Source organism: Engystomops pustulosus, chromosome 4, assembly GCF_040894005.1.
Source record: "Engystomops pustulosus chromosome 4, aEngPut4.maternal, whole genome shotgun sequence".
Lineage (NCBI taxonomy): Eukaryota > Metazoa > Chordata > Amphibia > Anura > Leptodactylidae > Engystomops > Engystomops pustulosus.
This window is the reverse complement of record NC_092414.1, coordinates 58085960-58091959: the sequence shown is the minus strand read 5'-3', so window position 1 is coordinate 58091959 and position 6000 is coordinate 58085960.

Here is a 6000-nt window from a genome sequence, read left to right as displayed (position 1 = left end):
TGATCCGTCGCAGTATAAGTATGTTTGTAAACTCACAAAGGACTGCAGTTAAGCAGATATTTTTTTGAAAGTATAAGGAAATATTTATAAATATCAGAAACATTTATTGTAAAATATTAGGAAATGAATACGGTTCTATTGGTTAGTTATCATGGCTGCGGAAAGCATTTTGCAGCATGGACAAGAATATTGGTCTCTTAAAATATATTGAGTAAACTATAATAATCGATGCTGGTGTGTAAAACATTTAGATGTTACTTTTATGTCATTAGGTTTCATCCCTAATATTTCTGAATGTAACAGTTCAGCCTGATACAACATGTGGAGACTGCCATCTTGTGGTTGCTTAAAGGTATTGTATTTTTATGAAGAAAGATGACGATCCAGCTTAATGGACAAGTAAAAGAAGCCTTTATTTCATATCTCTTGTGACAATCAAGAACATATCACAGTGTAACAGTGTAAAGACTTGAAACTCATGACGACCCCATTGTGTGCTATGGTCCTTTTTGTGATACTGTCCCGGCAATGGTGTCTGGGGAAAAAAAGGTAAACTACCTCGAAGGTAACTAATTTTATTAACTTTTACTATAGAAAGTGAAGTAGGGGGGATTGATTTATACATTTATTAGAAGGCACAGATTATGGATTCAATTTAAATAAATTCATCTTGAGGAGTGTGGGCTGTCTTCATTTTCCACTCTTCTAGAACCAGAATAATTAAAGGGAACCTGTCACCAGGGACCTAATTTTTCCAAAGACAGGTTGCAGAAGCCCATCACATCTGCAGTGAAAATATGTCTTTCTGCCTTTTATAAGCATTTGCATTACATCATAATTGTGTCTTATAACTAGAGATGGGCAAATTTGTTGAAATTCGGTTCGACACGATTCGCCAAATTTTTCAAAAAAATTTAATTCGACCTGAATCAAATCATGACGAATCACGTTAAAAAAAATGGTATTTCCTGGCTGCAGAGAGCCTGTAGGGTGTAGTAGAACGTTGTGCCATGCTTAAATATGCATAGGGAGCCTGGTTTGGTTTTCAAACAATGCTGTGTTTTAGGATGAGACGCACATGACAGCCGCTGCTATTAGAATTGCTTCACTCTTCACTTCCATGTGCACTTACAGAGACCAACTTCACCAAATAAGCGAAGCGGGAACGCAGCCTGACAAGGTAATGTCTGTGCCAGCTCGAAAGGACCGAGCAGAGGTCCAAGATCCCACTATAACATCAAAGAGTGCATTCTTTTTACACTGACATCAGATGATTCCATAGATTACGACAGAACCTGTTCTGTTAAACGCGGATACATGTAGAAACCCCCAAAAGAGTGCAGAGGGTGTCGGCAGTAATTTTGCATTGAAGTCACTGATCATTTTGCCCTTCATTTGATCCGTCAGTGTCTGCTTCCAACCGGTCAATAATCCATCAGTATTGCTAAGCCAAAAACAAACAGGAGTGGATCGAGAACAGAGATGACCAGTAAATGGGATACTTGCATGTCCTCTGTGTTCTGTATCCACTCCTGCTTTTGGCTATCAATCCTCAGGCATTTCATTTCTTCTGACAGATGAAATGAAGGGGAAACTAAACATAGTGGCAACGCCATAGCGTGGTGGAGGGTGAAAACAGAATTATGGAAATCACAGGGTGTTCCAGGAAGACAGCGGTCAGTTGACAGCAGCATGAGTAGGTCGCAGAGAGGCACAATGACAAATTATGGAGGTGGCGGAAACATGGTAGGCCACAGAGTGGCATAATGACAGAGCGTACAGGTGGGTGCAGCAGCAGGATGCCACAGAGTGGCACAAAGACAGTGTGGAGGAGTCAGCAACCTGGTAGGCCACAAAGTGGCATAATGACAGAGTGTGACATGCATCATACATTACAGTTTTCCTGGAAATATCATGTCTTTGCCAAAAAAAGAACTGCAAAGCTGGCATCATCAGCAGCATGAGGTCAGAGGTGTGGAGGTGGCGGCAACATGGCAGGCCACAGAGTGGCACAATGATAGAGTGTGGAGGTGGCGTCAGTGGTGATGGAGCAGCACTTAGACTTGTGGAGGCTGAGGTGGTGGTGGAGAAGGAGAAGGCGGACACTGTTGCAGGAGCAGCAGTTTGACAACGTGGAGGGGAAAGCGGCATCTCCTGTTCAAGTAGTTGGTGTGGCTGGGCGGGAAGCACATTCACCCAGTGGGCCGTAAAGGACATGTACTGGCCCTGACCGTAGTTACAGCTCCACACTAATGCGCTGCCGTGCACCTTGGAAGAAACCGATAAGCTCAAGGACTGGCCCACCTTCTGTTTGACATATTTGTGAAGGGCTGGCACTGCCTTTTTGGAAAAAAAATTGCAGCTTGGAACTCTCCACCTTGGTTTGGCACAAGCCATTAGTTGCTGCCACGTTTCTCCCAGGCCATTTGATGGTGACGCTGCATGTGTTGAAGCAGCACCGTGGTGCCAACATTAGCTCCCTGGCCAAGCTTCCATTTCTGCCCGCGGATTCTACATATACACACATTCGGCTCCGAGTTGGTGATTTTACTGCCAACACTCTGCACTGAGTGACTACTAATGCCGCTGCCTCGCTGAGCCCCTGTACCACTGCTTACTTGGACCTCCGAAGCAGGGTTTGTACTCCACGGCCGTTTGGCTCGCGTCCTCACACTGCTGTCCCCCTGCTGACGCAAGGCCACACTAGCAACTTGCTGCCCTTCGCGGCCTGACGTGCAAGATGACCGCTTCTCCCTACGATGATGATGAATCCCTGGCTTCTCCCAGCTCCCAAGTGCGATTGGCTACATCATTGATTTGTTTTTCCCCGTCACTCCTATCCTCCTCAACGGTCTCAGTATGCACATAACTTCCCATGCCACTCTACACATTTCTACTTTCTTGCCTACTGCACAAAGCAGTCGATGTCTGCCCCACCTCTTCACCGCCAAGCAGCTGCTGACTGTCTTCAAAGAATTCATCCTCGATATATAGTGCCGCTGACCACCTAGTAGATGGCTGTCATCTGGGAGGAAGTGGATGACCTAGTCAACCAATCGACAAGCTTTGGGTTATTTATCAACACACTGCCACATGACAACGGCAGTTCTGGCCTAACAGAGCCACCCCTGCCGCAACGTCCCCTTACTGTGCTGCGCCCTGTGCCTGCTCCACCTGCCAACTCTCCGTCTGACATATTGGTTAATCAACTAAGTTGATTTGACACGGATCTATTTTATCTAACAACAAAAAAAAATGGAAATTTGTGGTATACAGAAGCACAAGAACTGACACCCTGGAATAGGAGCAGAAATCACTACAGAAAATATGTGGATTTTACACAGAATTCTTCCTATTCACTTCAGAAACAAAAAAGAACTGCTATTTGGGGTATACAGATCCCCCAAAACGGACAACCTGGGATTGGAGAAGAAATCACTACAGAAAGTATGTGGATTTCACACAGATTTTTTCCTATTCATTTCAGAAACAAAAAATAACTGCTATTTGGGGTATACAGATGCCCCAAAACGGACACCCTTGGAGCAAAAATCACTACAGCACAGTACAGTAGGAGCAGCTGGACGCTACAGGCAGCACATGCAGTGTGAAGTGCCAAGGATTGAAAATGGCTGCCTGTTTTTATAGGGCTGTGTGACATCACATAATTCTGCCGGTCGCTGATTGGCTTACAGGTCTGCACATGTGATCGAGGATGTTCCTTTCTCCTTACCAGAGTTCTCTGGCCCATGTAACACATTGTACTCACACTCATTTTGGTAATAAAGGAGGAAAAAAAACTTTATTCCCACGATTCACCGTAAACTTCGGATTCGTGATGAATTGAAGTTTTCCTGAAATTCTAACCGAATTCCGATTCGTTAGAATCGATTTGCCCACCTCTAGTTATAATTTACCTTGCACCCTGATAAAATCCTCTGTTAAGTCACAGGGGATGGGCTTTGGTTTGGTTGCATTTCAAAAAACATGTGACTTGTCTGTACTGCAGACTGCTCAGCTCTTGGCCCCACCTTTGTGTTCCAGTGCAGCTCCTCCTTCCTGCTCCTAACACAGAGCTTACAGTCTTGTGAGCTGACATCAGTGGGGCAGGGAGGAGTTGTACAGTAGCATAAAGGTGGGGGCTGAGAGCTGAGGAATGAGCAGCACAGACAAGTCACAGACATGTTTTTTTAAATTCATCCAAACCAAAGCGCAACCTCTGGGACTACACAGAGGATTCTGTCAGGGTGCAAGGCAAGTTATAACACACAATGATATTGTAATGCAAATGCTTAGAAAAGGCAGAATCTTAATCAGTTAGACCATCCGATGGCAAGCCCCCCAGTTTGTGTTAGATGGAAGCCAGCACAGCTGCGCCACAAAAGGGTTGAATGCGCTCCACAATCCTAGCACACACTTCTTAAATACCCGTGCAAGCCATTTTAGCCTGAAAAAGGTGCACAGTACGACAAAAGTGTGCAGCGCGACCCTTAGCAAATGAGCTCCAGAGTCCCAAACTGCTTGTTTCTGGTCCTTTGTCTATATAGTAAGCTTGTTTCTGATAATGCAAGTTTTTAGCAACCTTGGTTCTGGGAACATATCTATGTAGTAATTTTTTATTTTAATGCTGTAGCTCTGAATAGTTTTGGTTCTGGTCCGGTATCTTTGTAGTCACTTTGGTGTTCCTATGTAGTTATCTTGTTTCTGGGAATGTTTCTATGCAGTAAGCTTGGTTCCTCTGCTCTATGTAGTGTGGCTTTTGTATGTGTTAAGTTCTGTTATAGTTAATGTGTAACAAGTACTGTTATAATACTTTTTTTTTAATTCTACTTTGGACCATTTTCAAAATTCTAGACCATTGAGAAGGCCATAATTTCTTTGCAGCCCAGGGCCAGTAATGGTGTTAAACTACTACTATACCACATTGCAAACATAAGCTAGGAAACTAATATACACAACAATATGGGCCCATATTCCATTCATTCCCGAAGGTTCATAAGGAGATGTTCCCCCCACCTCTCAGGCCCATAGTAGCGGGCATTGGATCATTGGGCGAGAAACTGGGAGAGTGGGTGGATCATTTGCTTCAACCTTTAGTCACCTCTATTCCAGGATATATCAGAGACACCAAGCATGTAGTAGGATTGTTAGAACATTTTCCATGGGAAACGAATTATAAGTGGTTAACATGCGACGTAGTCGCCTTATATCCATCTCTTAATCATGATATTGCCATACGGAGCTTGTCAAGCTTTTTGAACAGGTATAGCCCATACTCAGATGTCATCCAAGAATTTGTTGTTTTATCTGTACAGCTTCTCCTAAAAAATTATTATTTTTCATTTGATGGCGAGTTCGTCATCCAGAAATGCGGAGCCGCCATGGGGGGCAGATGCTCCCCTTCCCTGGCCAACATATATATGGCCATTTGGGAGGAGCTGTTCCTTTTCACCCCAGATAACCCTTTCCTCCCCCACATCAGGTGGTATGGCCGTTATATCGACGACCTCCTCCAGGTGTGGGGAGGAACAGAGACAGAGGCATTGAATTTTGTCCAGTACTTAAACGCCAATAACATGCATTTGAAATTTACACGAGATCTCGAAAAAGGCTATACATTATCTGGACATCACATTAGTTGGCCATACTCATGTCCATGTTGAACCATACACGAAACCTATGGCCCTAAATTCCACTCTCAATGCCAAGTCATGTCACTCTAAACAAGTAATAAAAAACATCCCGGTTGGCGAATTAATTCGCATGAAACGTAACTGCACCAGTTTGGATACACTAAATAATAATATCAGTAAAAAAAGTGAAGAACTCACACAGAGAAACTATCCGAAGTGGATGGTACACAGGGCCAGAAGCATTGTGGAAAAAATACCTAGACACAATCTGCTAGAAGAAAAGAATAACAAAAAATTCATACATCAACATCCAAGCATTACCTTTTCCACATGCTACAGCTTACAATATCGTGACATCACACGCATT